General features: G+C 45.2%; 2 pseudogenes; both read right to left on the minus strand.

Annotated features, from left to right (window-relative positions):
* Nucleotides 1-699: 699 nt before the first annotated feature.
* Nucleotides 700-15568, minus strand: LOC118670219 (annotated as a pseudogene).
* LOC118670417 lies at nt 14834-14932 on the minus strand (annotated as a pseudogene).
* Nucleotides 15569-20995: the final 5427 nt, after the last annotated feature.

Genomic DNA, 20995 nt, shown 5'->3' on the forward strand with positions numbered 1-20995 from the left:
GAAATACTGACAGGAGGGCCGCCCAGCGAGCCCCAAGGACGCCGGGCTGAAGACCCGCGCGAGAGGAGAGAGCCGTTTCCTGCCGAGGAGGAACGAGGAAACTGAAAACACCGGATAAAGGCTGCTCTGGTGGCAGGATTTAGGGGGGAATTAATTGCTTAGAGATTAGCTCTTGGGCTGAAGCCCCCCAAAGCCTCGGAAGCCGCAGGGGGAACGCGGGCTTCTCGGTTACCGAGCACGGAGCCCACAGGCTGGCTGGGAGGACTGCCCGCCCGAGGCAGCGCAGCAGATTGTTCGCCGTATGTTCTAGAATGAGTGATTATTACCACTTCTGGGACACTTCATAAAGAGGATAAAATCAGGCAGTCGTCAGGTTCAGCAGGCTATTTTAGAGTCACCAGTTCAGTTAAGCCGTGCTTGGAATAGTGTCAGATTTTGACTGGCCAAGGAGGATAGAGGAGCACAGATTGTCACGAGAACTTTCCGAGAAAGAAAACATTGGAAGAATAGGGCAGGAGTAGTCAGAGGAAGGTGACAACGAGGCAAAATTATAGGAAACAGGTCCTACAAAACTCGGGTTTTTGTTTTGTTTTTTGGTTAATCCTCACCCGAGGGTATTTTTTCATTAATTTTTAGGGAGAGTGGGAAAGACAGAAACATGGATGTGAGAGAAATACATGGATGGGTTGCCTCCTGCTTGAGCCATGACCGTGGCCCCAGGCCAGGGAGGAGCCTGCAACCAAGGTATGTGCCCTTGACCAGAATCGAGCCCGGGACCCTTTGGTCCTCCGGCTGATGCTGTATCCACTGAGCCAAACCAAGTAGGGCCAAAACTCAGGCATTTTTAAGAAATCCCACAATGATTCCATCACAGCTATAGAAAAATATGTTTCTGGAGAGAAAATGCAAGAAGCTAATCTGAAGCAAATATTACAATTATACGAAAATAGTAATGCTGCCAAATTTGGACTGTGAAACCAGGTCCAAGAAGGTATATTTATGCAGTTCATTAGGAGGGACTCTGAGCCAAATGGGCTATTTGAACCCATAAAGTTGGACAGTTCTCTATTTTTCATCAATGATGCAGTAATCCTTTCTTTTTAAAAAGTAAATTTTTCCCTTTATTTTGTTATTTTCCATCACTGTTTATCCCCCATATCCTCATCAGAGCTGTCTGCCTGTTCTCTATGAGTCTGTTTCTATAATTTGTTCTTTCTCTGGCGTATATTACTTAGCATGATGTTCAAATAAAGTTATTTGTGACAGTACCTTAAGGAGACCCAAGCGAGACTCCACTTAAAATTTGTAAGCATGAGCTTGAGTGCCCTTGTCCACCGCTCCGTTGTGTTCAGGTGGGTTCTGATGGAGTAGAATTCGTCACTGGCTCCGGGGTCTTCTATCAGCCCCTTCTCCACATGGATCCTTTGCAGAGAGCTGGCTCGCCTTTCTCTGCTTCCTCCTTGACCTGCTGCATGTAGTCCAGGAAGGCCACCATCGCCTGGTCAAACTTGTTATCCAAGAGAGCACTTTTCCCCCTCGGTGCAGAACAAGGGCAGCTCAGCGAGGTCCTCTGTTAATGACCTCAGATACAAGTGGTTTCTGCAGAGGATGAGTTGCTCTGAAACTGCAGACCAATTGTGTTAGACGGGCCATAAGCAGCAAGGCTGTCAACCCCCAGCCTGCATTGATCTCACTCCAGCAAACAGGACAGTGGGGACACAGCCCAATCTGAAGTTACTGATGATGGCCAAGGGGCCATCATCACAGATCTTAGCCAAGCTATCTGGGTCTGAGAGTACGTACTCCACAATCCACAGCTCATCCTGTAGTTCTAATTGCAATTTACTATAGTCCCTATGGCACTGCCTTTCCTGCTGTTCCAGTGCCTCAGTCTCAGCCTGGGCTGCCTCCAGAGCCACAGCTGCCCTTTCTCGGTTCTTCTCCACCTCCTCCAACTCCTGGACCAGCCTCGCTTCCTCCAGCTCCACAACCTTCAGCTCCTTCTGCAGTGCCTCCGTCTCGTCCTCACTTAATCCATCTCTGGTCTCCAAACAGCATTTGTAGTTCTAACTGTCAGATCCTGAGCTGGGCGTCCAGCTGCTCCAAAAGACTGTCAGTACAGTCCTTGCACAGGGTTGGTCCAGATCTTCACCAGAAAGGATGTAAAAAATGCCCCTCATGGCTTTTTGGATGCTACTGAGAGTCCCCCAGCAGGGTGAAGTTGCTGGGACTGTACCTGGGCATCTTGCCATTAACAGGGAGGGTCCAGCCATAGGCACTATCCTGTAGCTTTGCAACATCTGTCTCCACCCTGGAAGTAGAGCCTTCCTCCAGAGTTTCTCCTGCGTGCCCCTGAGCTGAAGGGAACTTCGAAGCTGCAGGTTGTTGGCTGAGGTCTCCCTGGACCAAATCAGCTTCAGGGGCTGGTGGTAGCACTGGCAAATGAAGCAGACGAAGGACATGGTGGAGGTCTTGACTTTCACCGTTGATCCTAAGTTTCTCTAGTAATCCTTGTAGTCTAGTGAGACTAGGGCCTTGGCCTGGTTATGAACATACTCCTAGTTCAAGGGAGCTATCCCAGGCGGTCACTATGATGTTTTTTCTTCTTTTTCTGTTGTTTATTTCTGGAATTTATTGGAATAACATTTGTTAATAAAATTATATAGGTTTCAGGTGTACAATTCTAGAATACATCGTCCGTATATAGTGTGTTCACCAAGTCAAGTCTCCTTCCATCATAATTTATTCCCCCTACACCCTCCACGCCCCTTTGTCTCTGGCAATTACTGTACTGTTGCCTGTGTCAGTGAGATTTTTTTCCTTTAAATCTCTCCACCTTTTTCACCGGACCTGCAGCCCCCTCCCCTCTAACAGCTGTTAGCCTGTTCTCTATATCTATGAATCTGTTTCTATTTTGTTTGCTAGTTTATTTTGTTTACTGGATTGCATATATGAGTGAGATCAAATGGTACTTGTCTTTCTCTGACTGGCTTATTTCACTTAGCATAATGCTGTCCAGGTTTATCTATGCTGCCACAAAAGGTAAGATTTCCTTTTTTACAACTGAGTAGTACTCCATCATGTAACTGTACCACAGCTTTTTTATCCACTCATCTATTGATGAGCACTTGGGCTGCACTGTGGGGTTTTTTAGAGGCAAGTGCCAGCACAATCACTAGAGCCACAGATCTCTGGCCTTTTCCACAAATGTCTGGCCCATCTCACCAACTGTAGAATGCTTGCCCACACACTTGGTCTACATGGACCACTTCAGCTATGCCATAGGGGCCTCCACCCTTTTTTTTAAACCTTTGTGTCCACAAAAGTATCTCCCCCAAGCTCTGAAACCTAAAGAGATGTTTTCTGATTCTTGACAGTATCTGCCCAGAGAAGCACCTTTAAGGTCTATGGTTCAGAAACTCGAAACAAATGAAGGTCACCCCAAGCTATATTCTTGTGGGAAGCCGCCTATTGTCTTCACTAGCAGACAGGTGTGGACAAGGAACCCGGAAGGCTGGTGACCCTTGAAGCCCTGGCAAAGGTCAGAGCTATGCATCCACTGTTTAGTTGAGACAATGGTAGCTGAAGCAACTTCCCCACCAAATAGTCATGTAAATCCTTACTGATAAGATAGGCTGCCTGTTACTGGAACTTGTCTGCCTAAGGGCTATGGGTGGATCCCAAACTGAATACAAAGAGCACAAGAGAGTCCATCCTCTTGGGATGGGCTCTCGCCTGGCCCCCCAATTTCCAAATTGTTGTCTCATCTCATTTGTGTGCAGCCCCACTTCCAGATCCTGAACCCTGAACCACGCAGGACGTGGGGAGACCACACACATTTACACATATTCTCTTACAGATTGACCTGCCTGTTTATTCCCTGTTGTTTATATCAGTAGATTAGCACAAATTTAATATCTTTCAATAAATGTTTTGTTTTAAAATAAGCTCCTCTCGCCCTAACCGGTTTGGCTCAGTGGATAGAGCGTCGGCCTGCATACTCAAGGGTCTCAGGTTCGATTCCGGTCAAGGGCATGTACCTTGGCTGCGGGCACATCCCCAATAGGGGGCATGCAAGAGGCAGCTGATCGATGTTTCTCGCTCATTGATGTTTCTCTCTATCCCTCTCCCTTCCTCTCTGTAAAAAATCAATAAAATATATTTTTAAAATAATAAAATAAAATAAGCTCCTCCTGGAAACCACTAATCTGTAACAAGTGATACAGAGGTATTGTTTAGGGTCTATTAAAATTTTCTAGTTAACCCCTAAAAGAACACTGTACACATTAAACGTTGGCCAAGGAGCGTGTCACTGGGTAGGCAGAATCACCATAGCTCAGTGAAGGCTCTTAATTAAAATCGCAGTATCTGTCGCACAGCAATAACAATAGCTAACTTGTATTGCACCTTCACTGTGCTTTGCACCATTGTGAATACTTAATCACATTTAAGCATAGCAACGCAACAGTAGATGGTATTACTATCATCCCAGTTAGTGGAAGAAAACTGAGGTACAGTATCATTAAGGTAACTTTCCTAAGATCACTCAGCTTGTAGGTGACAGATCTGAGCATGGAGCTGAGTCATTCTGGTTACAGAATCTGGACTATTAATTGTTAACACTCTTTTTGTTGTTGTTGTTAAAGGTATTTTATTGATTTCAGAGAGGAAGGTAGTGGAGAGAGAGAGAGAGAGGAACATCAATGATGAGAGAGAATCACTGACTGTCTGCCTCCTGCATGCCATATATTGGGGTTTGAGCCCACAACCCAGGCTTGTGCCCTGACCAGGCATCGAACTGTGACATCCTGATTCATAGGTTGATGCTCAACCATTGAGCCATGCCAGCCCGGCACTGTTACACTCTTGAACCCAGGGAGGGATAGAAATTTTAGGCTGATTCACAAACCCTCTCTTTCCCATCTGAGAGAAGGAAAGGATGAAGTGAGAAAGCAACTTGAAGTGCCCAGCTACAGTATAGGTTCGGTCCAAATGTAATGCATCTTCTTGAGGCCAGGTGCTCTACTAGGTAGAGATAAGGAATAAGATAACCCAGCTGGGATGCAGGCAAGTTCAGTCACTACCTCATCTAGTTAATTTTTCTCTTTTTTTTTAAAATACTTTTTATTGATTTCAGAGAGGAAAAGAGAGGGAGGGATGGATAGATGTTGGGGTCCAGCCCCAGCAGGTCCAGGGGTTCCCAAAGGTGTGGACGGAGTCGGCAAAGAAGGAATGACAGGGAGGCAGTGTTCAGTTGATCAGCATAGTTGGGTTCTGTCTTTATTGTCCTGTTACATCTGTATTTATTCCAGTTGATTTTAATCCTATCCATTCTATTCCAAAGGTTAGGGCGTTTGTTATCTCCACTCCAAGGTCACTACTCTACTGTTCTGTTAAGATACAAGGAAGTAACTGAAGGAGATTATCCTAAGTAAAGATTATGTAGTTTAAGCGTGATTGTTCGTAGTTAAAGTGATTACCCGCCTGGCACTTAGTTAAGGGTTTTACGGATTTATTCCCTTCCTTAGTCCTGTTAATCCCTAACTCCAGGGAAAAAATCCCCACCTGGGGAAACAACCTTTCTCGGGGAGGTGGTCCTGTTTAAAACACATAGCGCTAGGAGGGGGAGCAAACATATGCCATATACGCCAGGTCCCTTGAAACATAAGCTGTGCAGATGTTTCTTCCCTGCAGCGACTGTGTCAAGCAGCAAGGGTGGACCACCGGCTTCCGGCAGATAGAAACATCAGTGATGAGAGAGAATCATTGATTGGCTGCCTCCTGCATGCCCCCTACTGGGGATTGAGCCTGCAACCCTGGCATGTGCCCTGACTAGGAATCAAACCATGACCTCCTGGTTCATAGGTCGACACTCAACCACTGAGCCATGCCAGCCGGCTAGTTAATTTTTCTTGATCAATATAGAAAAGTGCACCTTTGAAGCAGCACCAATTCTTATTCAAGAAGTAAGTCATCACCTGGTTTGCAATTCTTTCAGGAACTTTACAGTTCTTTCAAACAGCACTTTGTGTTAAATTGTGAAAGAGGAGTTATTGCACACACCCCCCCCCCCCCCTGAGCTTGATGGTTACTTGTTGGATTGGTTTCTTTGTGTAGCAAAAGACTGCAGGTGGAGACGGGCTAGTATTGAGTATCTGCTCGCTCTTTGACCACTTCCTCAGCAGACCAAGCCTGCAACAAGTCCTGACTTGGATAATAGTGAGCTAAGGGACTAGCTAGCTCTCTCCATTGTGAATTGTCAACTTTAGCCTAATCATAAGTTTTTCTGCCCAAAAGTATGTAGATCCCTTCACTTACTGGGGCCTCAGAAAGTCAGAAAATCATTTGGATTAAGATATGCTGTAATATCCTATCTAAGAAAGAGGGAATATGCTAATTGACCCTCATGCTGTTGCAAAGATGGCGGTGTCCACAGCCAATAAGGAGGAAATATGCTAATTGACTGTCCCACCCTCATAGATGGCGGCATCCACAGACAATAAGGAGGGAATATGCTAATTGCCATGCCCTCAAAGATGGCGATGCCCACAGCCACAAGATGGCTGGCAGGGGAGAGCAATTGTGGGCAATCAGGCCAGCAGGGGAGGGCAGTTAGGGGCGACCAGGCCAGCAGGGGAGGGCAGTTGGGGGCAACCGGGCCATCAGGGGAGTGGTTAGGTGTCAATTGGACTGGCAGGGGAGTGGTTAGGGGGTGATCAGGCTGGCAGGCAGAAGCAGTTAGGGGCAATCAGGCAGGCAGGCAGGCGAGCAGTTGGGAGCCAGCAGTCCGGGATTGTGAGAGGGATGTCCAACTGCTGGTTTAGGCCCAATCCCAGATTGAAGAGGGTGCAGTCTGGGCTGAGAGACATTCCCCTCTTCCCTAGTCCACGAATTTTGTGCACCAGGCCTCTAGTGTCAATTATAAAACTGGAAGGAAGAAAAGGATGTGTTGGGTGAAATGCAGCTTGCAGCGTCTCTGTGCCTCTTTTTTTGTTGTTTGTTTTTTAATGTTTTTATTGATTTAAGAAAGGAAGGGAGAGGAAGAGAGAGATAGGAACATCAATGATGAGAGAGAGAATCATTGACCGCCTGCCTCCTGTATGCCCCCTAAAGGAGATTGAGCTCGCAATCCAGGCATGTGCTCTTGACCAGAATCGAACCTGGGACCCTTCACTCCACAGACCCATGCTCTATCCACTGAGCCAAACCAGCTAGGGCTGTTCCTCTTTGTTTTAGTAACTTCCATTTAAAAAGTTATTGAATATTTGCTCAGCCAGTGTTGCTCAGTGGTTGAGTACGGACCCCTGAACCAAGAGGTCACAGTTCTATTCCAGGTCAGGGCACATGTCCGGGTTGTGGGCTTGATCCCCAGTAGGGGGTGTGCAGGAGGCAGCTAATCAATTATTTTCTCTCATCATTGATGTTTCTATCTCCCTTCTCTAAAACCAATAAAAATATATTTTTTAAAAGTTCTGGGATATTAGGACATACAGAAAGTTTACAGACATTGTACAAATGTAAGAGATATTGACTTTGATTTTTTTAGAGACAAAGGGAGGGAGAGAGAACCTTGATGTGAGAGAGAAACATTGGTTGGCTATCTCTCATATGTGCCTGACCAGGGATGGAACCTACAACCTGGGAATGTGCCCTAACTGGGAATTGAACCTGCCATCTTTTGGTGTATAGGATGATGCTCCAACCTATTGAACCACATCAGCCAGGGCAGCCACTGACATTCTGAGTTGACTATTTCCTTTCATTGTTTTTGAACAAGAAAATTACAAATAAATTTGGGGTGCTTTTCAACTCTGCAAAAACTATTATCATACAATTTTTAAGTGATAAAATATTTCAAAATTTGAGAAAAAATTTGAAGATAACATAGCCAGTGGGGAGTATTAAAGTTTTGTGATCTGAGAAGTAACAAAATGTGTGGGTCATTTACATAAATTTATTTTAAGAGTATTGCTGTAATATATTTTGTGTGGGTAGGTGTGGCTTTTTTTAAAAAAAAATCTATTTTTATTGATTTCAGAGAGGAAGGGAGGGGAAGAGAGAGAAACATCAATGATGAGAGAGCATCATTGACTGGCTGCCTCCTGCTTGCCCCCTACTGGGGATCAAGCCCACAACCCAGGCCTGTGCCCTGACCAGAAATCCAACCGTGACCTCCTGGTTCATAGTTGATGCTCAACCACTGAACCACGCCGACCAAGCTGTAGTTTAAACTTACATTTCTCTGATAATTAGAGATGTTGAGCATCTCTTCATATGCCTATTGACCATCTGTATGTCCTCTTTGGAGAAGTGTCTATTCAGGTCCTTTGCCCATTTTTAATTGAATTGTCTTCCTGGTATTGAGTTGTATGAGGTCTTTATATATTTTGGAAATTAACCCTCATACAGCAAGCTCCCATTTAATTTTTTAAATATATATTTTTTAAAAATATATTTTATTGATTTTTTACAGAGAGGAAGGGAGAGGGACAGACAGTTAGAAACATCGATGAGAGAGAAACATCAATCAGCTGCCTCCTGCACACCTCCCACTGGGGATGTGCCCCCAACCAAGGTACATGCCCTCGACCGGAATCGAACCCGGGACCCTTCAATCCACAGGCCGATGCTCTACCCACTGAGCCAAACAGGTCAGGGATAAATATATTTTTTAATTGATTTCAGAGAAGAAGAGAAAGGGAGAAAGAGATTGAAATATCAATGATGAGAGAGAATCACTGATTGGCTGCCTCCTGCATGACTCCTACTAGGGATGGAGCCGGTAACCTGAGCATGTGCCCTGACCAGGAATCAAACCATGAATTCCTGGTTCATGGATCAACACTCAACCTCTGAGCCACACAGGCTGCACTCTTTTTTCATTTTGTTAGTAATTTCTTTTGCAATGCAGAAGCTTTTTAGTTTGCTGTGGTTCCATTTGTTTATTTTTCCTTTGTTTCTCTTGCTCTAGGAAATGTATCAGTGAAAATTCTGCTGCAAGATGTCTGAGATTTTACTGCCTATATACTTTTTCTTGGATTTTATTTTATTTTATTTTATTTTATTTTATTTTATTTTATTTTTTTTGTCATAGAAACGTAGGTTTATTTCGATAGAGACATGCTGAATACATGGGCTGAAATAAATGAGTCACCGTTAACATAAAGTAATAGAACATTTTAATAGAAATTAACATTTTTTCTTGAACATTAACTTACCAGACACTGAATAGCTGCACAAATTAATAAGCGTCACGAAAATAAACCTATTTTTCTTGTTCTCCGAAAGCAAAATATTTCCTGTTGTGCACACCAAACAAGTCAGTCCAAGACTAATGACGTGCTAATATTTTTTTTTTAATCTTTTTTTTTATTTTATTTATTTATTTATTTATTTATTTTTAATTAAATCTTTATTGTTCAGATTATTACATTTGTTCCTCTTTTTTTTCCCCCCATAACTCTCCTCCTCCCAGTTCCCGCCCCACCCTCCGCCCTCACTCCCCACCCACTGTCCTCATCCATAGGTACACGATTTTTGTCCAGTCTCTTCCCGCATCTCCCACACCCCTTTCCCCCCCAGGAATAGTCAGTCCATTCCCTTTCTATGTCCCTGATTCTATTATAATCAACAGTTTATTCTGTTCATCAGATTATTTATTCACTTGATTCTTAGATTCACTTGTTGATAGATGCATATTTGTTGTTCATAATTTGTATCTTTACCTTTTTCTTCCTCTTCCCCTTCTTAAAGGATACCTTTCAGCATTTCATATAATCCTGGTTTGGTGGTGATGAACTCCTTTAGCTTTTCCTTATCTGTGAAGCTCTTTATCTGACCTTCAATTCTGAATGATAGCTTTGCTGGATAAAGTAATCTTGGTTGTAGGTTCTTGGTATTCATCACTTTGAATATTTCTTGCCACTCCCTTCTGGCCTGCAAAGTTTCTGTTGAGAAATCAGCTGACAGTCGTATGGGTATTCCCTTGTAGGTAACTGAGTTTCTTTCTCTTGCTGTTTTTAAGATTCTCTCTTTATCTTTTGCTCTTGGCATTTTAATTATGATGTGTCTTGGTGTGTTCCTCTTTGGATTCCTTTTGTTTGGGGTTCTCCGCGCTTCTTGGACCTGTAAGTCCATTTCTTTCACCAGGTAGGGGAAGTTTTCTGTCATTATTTCTTCAAATAGGTTTTCAATATCTTGCTCTCTCTCATCTTCTGGCACCCCTATAATTCTGATGTTGGTACGCTTGAAGCTGTCCCAGAGGCTCCTTACACTATCCTCGCATTTTTGGATTCTTTTTTCATTTTGCTTTTCCGGTTGGGTGTTTTTTGCTTCCTCGCATTTCAAATCATTGACTTGATTCTTGCGCTCCTCTGGTCTGCTGTCGGGAGTCTGTATAATATTCGTTATTTCAGTCCGTGTATGCTTAATTTCTAGTTGGTTCCCCAATATAAGATCGAGGGTCTTATTAGTTTTCTTGTAGATCTCATTAAGTTTATCGACGGCTTCTAAACAGTTCTTGAGAGACCTTAAAAGTGTGGTTCTGAACTCTATATCTTCCATTGACAATTTTGTCCTGTTTCTTTGTCTCCGCATTTTGTTATGCTTCCTTGGTGCACCCCCTAGTGGTCTTTGTTCACAGTCTTATAGTTAAATCTTGATTGTTGTAGCTAATTCCAGGGAGGGTTTGACCTCCAGGCCAAGTGGCTATGAGAATCAGCTGTGTCAGCAGTGAGAGAACTTCTGTCCTCTAGGGAGGTGCTAATCTGGCGTTTGCCTGAGGCTATCCGGCAAATGCCTGTGTGCAGGGCTTGGGCGGGGCGGGTCGCACAGGATCAACAGGGTGGGCCGGAGAGAGCAGTTATGGCGGCTCTCAGTCCTGTCCCCAGGGGCTCTGCCTCTCTGAGTCCCAGCACCCGCTGCAAAGCTCAGAGAGAAAGCTGCACTCGCTCTGACCAAAGCCAGACAGTCCCGCTTCTCCCGTTTGAGTCTGGGTCCCTAAAGACTCGCCTGTATCTGGAGCTCAGAGACTGCGCCTCCCTCCTGATTGAAAACGCCAACTGCGCCCTCCACCGCCAGCCCGCTCCGCGCACTCCGCACCTCAGAATTTGACTTCAGCACTGCGCCTCCTCTGAGTGTCCGTATGCGTTTCTCTTTCCTCCTAGTTGTAGGACTTCCACTCAGGCAGCGTTCCTGTGGTTCTGGGTGATGTCCCTTCCGTTTTTTGGTTTCACTTTTGAAGTAGTTGTTCAAAGCAGCAAACTCCAGCGTTAACCTATGCCGCCATCTTGGTTCTCTCATCTTGGATTTTATTAAAAGTATATTTTTATTGCTTTCAGAGAGGAAGGGAGAGGGGGAGAGAGTTAGAAACATCAGTGATTGAGAGACAATCATTGATTGGCTGCCTCCTGCATACTCCACTTTGGGAATCAAGCCCACAACTGGGGCATATGCCCTGATTGGGAATCAAACCATGCCCTCCTAGTTCATAGGTTGATGCTCAGCCACTGAACTATGCCAGCCTGACTCTTCTAGGATTTTTTTATGGTTTCACAACTTACTTCTAAACTCTTTTACACATTTTGAGTTTACTATTGTGTATGGTATAAGTTGATGGTCTAGTTCAATTTTCCCAGCAGCATTTATTGAAGAGACTGTCTTTCCTCAATTGTATGCTCTTACCTCCTTTGATAAATATTAATTGACCATATCGGCATGGGTCAATTTCTGGGCTCTCTGTGCTGTTCCATTGGTCTATATGCCTGTTCTTGTGGCAGTACCAGGCTGTTTAGATTACAATGGCTTTGTAGTATAACTTGACCTCTGGTGTTGTGATCCCTCCAACTTTGTTATTCTTTTTCGGATTGCTAGTGAGTGCTATTTGGGGTCTTTTTTGGTTCCATATAAATTGTTGGAGTGATTGCTTTAGATCTGTGAAATATGCCATTGGTATTTTGTTGTTGTTAATCCTACTTGAGGATATTTTTCCATTGATTTTTAGAGAGAGTGGAAGGGGGGGGGGGAGAGAGAGAGAGAGAGAGACATCAATGTGAGAGAGATATTTCGATTGGTTGCCTTCTACACAAGCCCTGACCAGGGATGAGGATTGAGCCTGCAACTGAGGTACATGCCCTTGACTGGAATTGAATCCAGGACTCTTCAGTCCACAGCCCGATGCTCTATCCATTGAGCCAAAGCAGCAGGGCACCGTTGGTATTTAAATAAGGATTTCATTGAATCTATAGATTGCTATGGGTAGTAAATTATGTTACTTTTAATGATGTTAATGAAGTTAATTCTTCCAACTTATCAACATGGTATATGCTTCCTCTTGTCTGTACAATAGAACCTTGGTTCTCGAACTTAATTCATTCCAGAAGGCTGTTTGAGAAACAATTTGTTTGAAAACGGAATCATTTTTCCCCCATTAAAAATAATGAAAATTGAATTAATTCACTAACCTTTCTTATATAAAGTACATGTCTAATGTACTATAAACAAACACTTCCTTTCTTAAATTTATCAAACCACCCCCTATTAGCCTTACATGAATCGCTTTCAGCACTCATTCCAGGGGTGTAGCATCTTGGCTTTTTCACATGTCACTGCCTCTGAAATGCTGTCACTGGCTAACTGGTTTACATTTATAAATCAACAAGTTTTTCTACCTCTTCAGTTGCCTATGATCATAGTTTTGTGAGCACTTTAATGCAACATAAATATCCTCTTTATGTCTTAAAATTGTGCCAATCAGCCTGGCTGGTTTGGCTCAATGGTAGAGCATCGACCTATGAAGTAGGAGGTCACGGTTCCATTCCAAGTCAGGGCACATGCCTGGGTTGTGGGCTGGATCCCCAGTGGGGGGCGTGCAGGAGGCAGCTGATCATTGATTCTCTCTCATCATTGGTGTTTCTGTCTCTCCCTTTGCCTTCCTCTCTGAAATCAATAAAAAAATATTTTTAAAAATGCATTAAAGTGGCCAGTGTTTGGCTCAGACAGAAACATTAATGGAGCAACACTGGCCAGGGCCTCACTTTTTATCTTAATTGTGGTAAAATATACAACATAAAATTCACCATCTTTTAGGCTATTTTTTTAAAAATAGATTTTTAGAGATAAAGGAAGGGAGATGGAAAGAGAGCAAAACATCCATGTGAGAGTGAAACATCAATCAGCTGCCTCCTGCATGTCCCTTACCGGGGATTGAGTCCGCCATCTGGGCACATGCCCTGACCAGAAATCGAACTAGCAACCTTTTAGTGCATAGGAGGATGCTCAACCACCTGAGCGACACTGGCCAGGGCTTTATCACATTTTGTTTATCCATTCATCTGTCAGTGAACACTTGGGTTGCTTCCACTTTTTGACTACCTCTATATATAAAAGCCTAAGTGACCAAACGACCGAACAACCAGTCGACTGGTCGCTATGACACGCACTGACCACCAAGGGGAAGCTGCTCAATGCAGGAGCTGCCCCCCGGTGGTCAGTGCACTCCCAACAGGCGCCAGAGGCCTGGCTCATGGCTGGCAAGCGCAGCTGCAGCAGCTCGAGCCTCTCCTGCCTCCGTGGCAGCACTACCCAGCAGCTGGGCTGGAATGAGTGGGAGTGGCACAGCACCAGGCCCGGGCTCAGAATCCTCCCCGGCCGCCTGCTGCTTTGCGCACTACTACATCCCGAGGGGATGTCGGACTGCTGGGGATCAGGCCAAAACCAGCAGTCAGACATCCCCCGAGGGGTCCCAGATTGTGAGAGAGGGAACAGGCCAGGCTGAGGGACCCCACCGGTGCAGAAATCCGTGCACTGGGCCTCTAACCATAAATAATGTTGCTATGAAGGTGTACAAATATCACTTTGAGACCTTCCATTCAATTCTTTTCAGTGTATACCCAGAAATGGAATTGCTGGATCATAGGTAATTCTTTTTAATTTTTTGAGGAATAGCTATACTGTTTTCCATAGCAGCTGCACTATTTTACATTCCTATCAGCAACACACATAAGTTCCAATTTCTCCACATTCTTGCCCTAATTTAAATTTTAAAACTGATATTCAATTCAGTTATTGGAAAACTTTTAAGTACTAGTATGTTTGGAACATACTTAAGTTGTGGATATGTGAATCTGTTTTTCAATTGTAAATGTTATGAAATCTAAATCTACATTAAGTATTCCCAATAAAAATTTAGCATCTGTATTGATATGCACTGTGGGTAGAAAATACACACCAGGCTTAAAAGATTTAATATAGGGTAAAAAAAGCTCATTGATAATTTTATGTATTGATTACATATAAAATGATACTTTGGATATGTTGACTCAAATACAAATATTACAATTAATGTTACCCGTTTGTTTGTTTTTTGTGTTGTTTTTTTAAATGTGGCTACTATTAACCATAGACCAAAGTCCATCACAAAGGACAGGGACAACTGTCTCTTCCCAAGAAGGTATGTAGAGCATTTGAGCTGTTTTCAGTTTAAAATAGAATGATCTTAAGTGTTTGGAAACAACTATCAGAGTGCTCTAGCATTTTAAAATACCAATGTATGTGGTGCAAAGCTAAGATGGCTATATCTTTTTAAAAAATATATTTTTATTGCCGAACCGGTTTGGCTCAGTGGATAGAGTGTCGGACTGCAGACTGAAGGGTCCCGGGTTCGATTCCGGTCAAGGGCATGTATCTTGGTTGCGGGTACATCCCCACTGGGAGGCATGCAGGAGGCAGCTGATCGATCTCTCTCATCGATGTTTCTAATTCTCTATCCCTCTCCCTTCTTCTCTGTAAAAAATCAATAAAATATACATTTAAAAAATATTTTTATTGATTTAAAAAAAATATGGAACGCTTCACGAATTTGCATATCCTTGTGCAGGGACCATGTATCTCTGTATTGTTCCAATTTTGGTATATGTGCTACTGAAGCGAGCACTTGATTTTTTAGAGAGGGAGGTAGAGGGCGAGAGCGAGAGTGAGAGCGAGAGCGAGAGCGAGAGAGAGAGAGAGAGAGAGAGAGAGAGAGAGAAACATTGATTAGTTGCCTCCCATACGCACCCTGACCATAAAGGCCAAAACTATGGAGACAGTAAAAAGCAGTTATTGCCAGGGGTGGTGGTGGAGGGAGGGGTAAATAGAGCACAAAAGATGTTTAGGGTAGTGAAGGATTCTGCATGATACAATAATGATGGATATATGTCAATATACATTTGTCTAAACTCACAGAATGTACAACCTCAAGAATGACCCCTAATGTAAACTATGGACTTTGGATGATTATGATGTGTCAATGCAGGCTCATCAATTGTAACCAATGTACCACTTTGGTGGGGGAAATAGATGATGGGGAAGATTATATATGTGTGGAAACAGTGTATCTGTGGGGAATTTCTATACAGTACCTTCCTCTCAATGTTGCTATGAACCTAAAACTGCTCTTAAAGAAAGTAAAGTCCTTTCTAAAAAATCCATTTCATGTGTGATGGAAATCAAGAAATAATAATCACATACCTGCCCTGCCGGTTTGGCTCAGTGGATAGAACGTCGGCCTGCGGACTGAAGGGTCCCAGGTTCGATTCCGGTCAAGGGCATGTACCTGGGTTGCGGGCACATCCCCGGTAGGAGATGTGAAGGAGGCAGCTGATCGATGTTTCTCTCTCATTGATGTTTCTAACTCTCTATCTCTCTCCCTCCCTCTCTGTAAAATATCAATAAAATATATTAAAAAAAATAGATGTGTCAGATTTAGCCTTTCTGCTCGGTGGTATTACACATGGAAATACTTACAAATTACACTCCAATGAATTTTTGCAGATTTTTTTTTAGGAAAAATACCTAGTCCTTCAAAACTAGATATTTTATTTTGATTTTATTTGTAATCAAAATATTTCTCTGGAAGCATTTTCTGTAGCTTTACTTACTCAAACATGTTCCTATGGAACTTTCATGGAACTTTTACCACTGCATGATAAACCTGCACATGGCAAAGGTTTAATATGAAATTAAACTATTCCATTAATTTTTTTCCATCCCCTTCATTTTTAAAAAATCTTTACTGTTGAGAATATTATAGATGTCCCTCCCCCCATTCCATTAATTATATTCAGAAGTTAAAACAAATAGAAATGAGTGGCCTCTAAAAATTTTTTCATACTTCTAATAGGCAAAATGGCAGCTGCTTGTCTACACACTTGGGAGATATAAATTCAGCTAGAATAAGATTAAGAAAAAAGTGTTTCTACTTTGCTACTTGTTGATATGAAATAAAATACTGGTCTTTTTTAAAAAAATGCTAAAAAAATAAATGTGGCTACTAGCTTCCACTCCCACCACATAATGAAAGCCACCGGATTCCAGAAGACAAAACTTCTTCTCTCAGAGTTCTAATTGTTGTACGTCAAATACAGCCTCTTAATCTTCTCTCCTGCTGTTAATATATTTTTTTAAAAATATTTTTTATTGATTTCAGAGAAGAAGGGAGAGGGAGAGTTAGAAACATCAATGATAGTATCACTGATCGGCTACCTTGATCAAGCCCACAACCTAGGCGGGGAACTGAACTGTGACCACCTGGTTCATAGGTTGATGCTCCACCACTGAGCCAACCCTGGCCAGGCTCTCTTGCTGTTAATATTTAATCTCTCCTTCCTTTATTATGGAAGAATTCCCTGAATAAAAACTGTCCACGGTTATTGCAAAAAACTGGGCCGTTATATTTAGACTCTTGGTGACTGTCTGGTGTTCAGGTTTTGGTCTCCTATTTTCTAGGTTTTGTTGGTTTATCATGTAGCCTGATGCCTTCCATTACAGAGTTGACTAATTCCTGTGCTTGGGGTTAAGGCTGGGGGCCAATGCCACACCAATGAAAGCTCAGATGTGTTAATGTGTTTGCAGAATTTCCTTCCTTCTCCTCTTACATTGCTGCCTTGACAACTTCTCCTCCTGTACCTTTGTGGTTCTTACCTGCTTATAGCTTATTTCCACTCTGAAAGCAGTCAGGAACCCTGGAATTACTTTCACTTTTGTGACAACAAAATAGTGGGGCAGGAACTAGAGCAGGTGTGGTCACTTTCAGTGATGGATGGCCACATATCCAGAGAGGCTGGAGTGTGTGGGGGCCCAGGGAAGATACTGAAATGCTGGGTAGGGAAAAAGCTAGAAACTGGAACTGAGGCAGAAGAGCTTTGATTATATTTCTGTTACTCCTTCCAGGGTCACTCAAGATGCAATAACCACCACGATCCCAGTTAAAAGCAAAAATTACCCTCCTCCCTGGCGGATAAACTGTGCATAAGTTTTAAAAAGTAAAGTGATTTGGAATAATTTTAATCTACGGAAAAGTTGCAAAAATACAGGGAGCTCCTGTATACCCTTCACCATTTCTTCTATACTTAATGTCTATATAACCACGGCATGTCTGTTAAACTATGAAATTCATATTGGCACAATACTGTTAAACTATAGACTTTAATCTGATTTTACCATTAATGTCCTACTGTTGAAAATCCAACACACTCAACATTGTGTTTACCATACAATATTTAAAATATTTAAAAATAAAATGTTACTGGTTTTTAGAGAGAGGGAGAGGGAGAGAGAAAAAAAACAATACAAACCATTGATGTTTGAGAGCAACGTTGATTGGTTGCCTCCCATAGGAACCCACAGCCTGGGTGTGTGCCCTGATCTGCAACCTTTGGTGCAGGGGATGATGCTCACAAAGAGAGACACCGGCCAGGGCGGCAGACAAGCTTTTTATACACCGCGGTGCTGCTCTAGTTTACTATTCACATTGCTTGCTTTGATCTATTAGGTAATGGGCGCTAAGATTTTATTTTGTGTATGGTTAGGTATAATTCAAATCTATAAATCCATCCACACTGGTGATGCCCACCAGGCTACCCCGGACATAGCTATGGTCAAATAATGTTACCGGTGGCTGTAGCTGTCCAGGGGAGAGGGTGTTAAAGGGAGATGGCAGCACCTGCGCTGGTGTTGGGTGATTCGGGGAGGATCCGAGGAAAGGCACCTGTCCCGGTGCCGTGAGGAAGCGGGGCGGTCCCGTCAGTAACTGGTCAGTTGTATTTGGAAAGCAGGCCGAGAGAGGTCACTGGAGCAGTCAGGTTGGCTGGGGGAGGGGTACTGGGTGTCTTTTCTGATTGCGCAGCTTTGGGCTGTTCCGGCATGATTGTAATTGCCTTCTCCCTCCACCGTCAGAGAGAGACCTCGCGTCAGTGTTCCATGACACTGCTTATGCTCCTGGGGCCCCGGAGACGGCCCCGGCCGTGCCTCTCCGGGCCGCTTTTCTTCCTAGAGCTGCACCTGATCGTAATCGGGCTGGGAAGCAAAAGGAGGCGCCTACCGGCTTTGCTACTGAAATATGACAACTGCTGGTCCCTGATGCTGCTAACGCCTCCCCAGGGACGGGCTGGCAAGTTGTCTGTCTTTAGAGCAAAAACACTGGCGGCCTGCCCGGACGTGGCAGGAACTCAGGACCCCCAACTGGTGCGTTTCCGCAGCGGTGACCCCCGCAGCCCCAGCACCTCGTCCCTCAGAACCACATGAGCCGAAGCCCAGACTCCCGGAGGGTCCGCGGGCGATGGGGGCGACTTCACGGTGCGGAGTGGCGACCCGAGGGCCGGAGCACACCTCTGTCCGCTGCTCAAGCCACTGACGCCGTTGTCGGTCCCCCATTCCCTCTCCTCCTCGGCAGGAAACGGCTCTCTCCTCTCGCGCGGGTCTTCAGCCCGGCGTCCTTGGGGCTCGCTGGGGGGCTCTCCCGTCAGTGTTTCAGGGACTCAGCGCTCGGGCTCGCCCCCCGCCCCTCCCCCAACTCCCTCTGTCCCTCTGCCCGCGGCCCCCCTCACCCCGCTCCCTCCGCAGGGCCCGCCCCGCCCCCGACCCGCTGACCAATCCCCGGCTCCGCTTCGGGCGCGACAAAATGGCGACCAGGTGGTCGCTGTTCCCGGAAGCCCGCCGTGGAGGCCCCGCCCCGCTGCTTTCTGCGCACTTCCGGTTCCGTCGTGGTAATACGATTGCGTTGCGTCCTCCTGGAAAGTGGGGCAACCAGCAGGGTCCGCGCCGGCCGGCAGAAGCAGGGTGGGGGCGCGGGTTCCGGCGCTACAGCTCCCGGGTGCGGGGCGCGGGGCTCCCGGGCTCGGGGCTCCCGGGCGCGGGGCCGCGCAGGGGCCGGCCCGCCTGGAGCAGCGGCTCCTGACGCGCCACGTGGGCAGATGGGCCGGACTCCGGGAAGCCCGCCCGGGCGCGCAGCGGGCGTTTCCAGACGCGAACAGCCTCCCTGCCTCGCGAACGGGTGCCGAGTCCTCACCGGCGGCTGGGGGCCCAGAGGCTGGTGCTGGACGCGCGAGGCCTGCGTGGGGTCTCGAACCCCGAGCCTGGAGGGCTCTTGGCTTCCCTGGGGGAAGAATTCAGCCCTGAGCCGCACACAGTGACAGTAGAAAAGCAGGTGGACTGAGCAGAGGATAAGCCAGAAACGCGCCCCTAGCGAAGCAGACACCCTCTCGAGAGACCCGGGCCCCCCTGAGGCTGAGCTATTCCTGTTGGTAGTGTCTACGGGAGACCGCCGGGGAGGGGCCGTGGAGGGTGGGAGCCAGCGCTGGGGGTTGGTTCTAAGCTTCCCGAGGCGGCCATTTCGGCCGAAGGCTGTGTGGGGGCCCGCAACCGGGTCAGCCGAGTGTCGTCAGAAGGCATGTAATGGGCGCCGGATTCGAGTGTAGTTCATTTATAGGGTCCCACCTCCCTCTGTGATCGCCCCTCGGAGGCTCAGCCCCATCATCGCTGTTGAGCGAAGGCTCGTTTTCTGTAACTGCTTTGAAGCGGAGGAAGGGTTGCAGTCGCTGCCTGTTTGGAAGAAACTCTGGGGTATTACCGGGTTGGGGTGTTACGGGGTTGCGGTGTTACGGGGTTGCGGTGTTTCCGGGTTGGGGTACCTGTGGCTGTGTCCAATAAGGAAGGCAGGGCTGGGCCAGCCAACCCAGAAGGCAGGGTGCTTACAGGCATCAAACCATGCCTCCCAGCATGATTCAGGGGGCAGGACTCTAAAGGGGAGAGGGCCGGGGTGAGGAATGCAGCCAAGTGCAGGCCTGGGGTCCCTAGATGTCAGCTATTGTCCTTAGTCACCAGGCCTTGAGATGGTGGTGATGGGATGATGTGTTGACTCCTGGTAGGTGGGCCTGACCATGCTCATCGGTTCTGCTTGCTGGAATCGCAGCTGAGTCACCTCCTCCATTGCTTCCCACAGGCCTTAAAAAGGACACTTTAAGAAAAACAACCTTCTATTCCCATCTGAGAAACTTAGCCCCCTATTCACATGAGGATATGTGTTCTAAGGTTTAAAATAATGTGATTACTTTTCAGCTTAAGTCAGGTGTGCTACCTATCAGATTATAGGTCCCCCCTATCAGAAGCCTGTTCTAGGGGCAGAGGAGGCTGGGGTGATTGGGTGGTTGGAAGCCTTCATGACCGACATCTTACATGGAACCTCTTCAGCTGTAGTCTCTGAGCCTTAGAGGGAGCCTCTAGGCCAGGGGTGGGCAAACTTTTTGACTCGAGGGCCACAATGGGTTCTTAAACTGGACCGGAGGGCTGGAACAAAAGCATGGATGGAGTGTTTGTGTGAACTAATATAAATTCAAAGTAAACATCATTACATAAAAGGGTACGGTCTTTTTTTTTTTTTTTCAATAGTTTTATTCATTTCAAACATTTTAACAAGAAGAATGTAAACACTATTATAATTTGAAACTTCAAAAAATGGAGGAATCATAGCACAATAACATACCTTATATTGAAGATGGCAAAGGCAAAATAAAATTGCCTAACAAAGGAAAGGTACAAAAGCCTTTCAAATTAAACTTAAATATAATAAAATAATTTAAAACTAAAACAAATAGAAAAGAACAAAATGTGTAAACAGTAAATTAAACATTTTCTTTAGTGCAACTTCCAAATTATGCCTGGGACGTAGATGTAGATGGCA

This window comes from Myotis myotis, unplaced genomic scaffold (assembly GCF_014108235.1).
Source record: "Myotis myotis isolate mMyoMyo1 unplaced genomic scaffold, mMyoMyo1.p scaffold_m19_p_15, whole genome shotgun sequence".
Taxonomy (NCBI): domain Eukaryota; kingdom Metazoa; phylum Chordata; class Mammalia; order Chiroptera; family Vespertilionidae; genus Myotis; species Myotis myotis.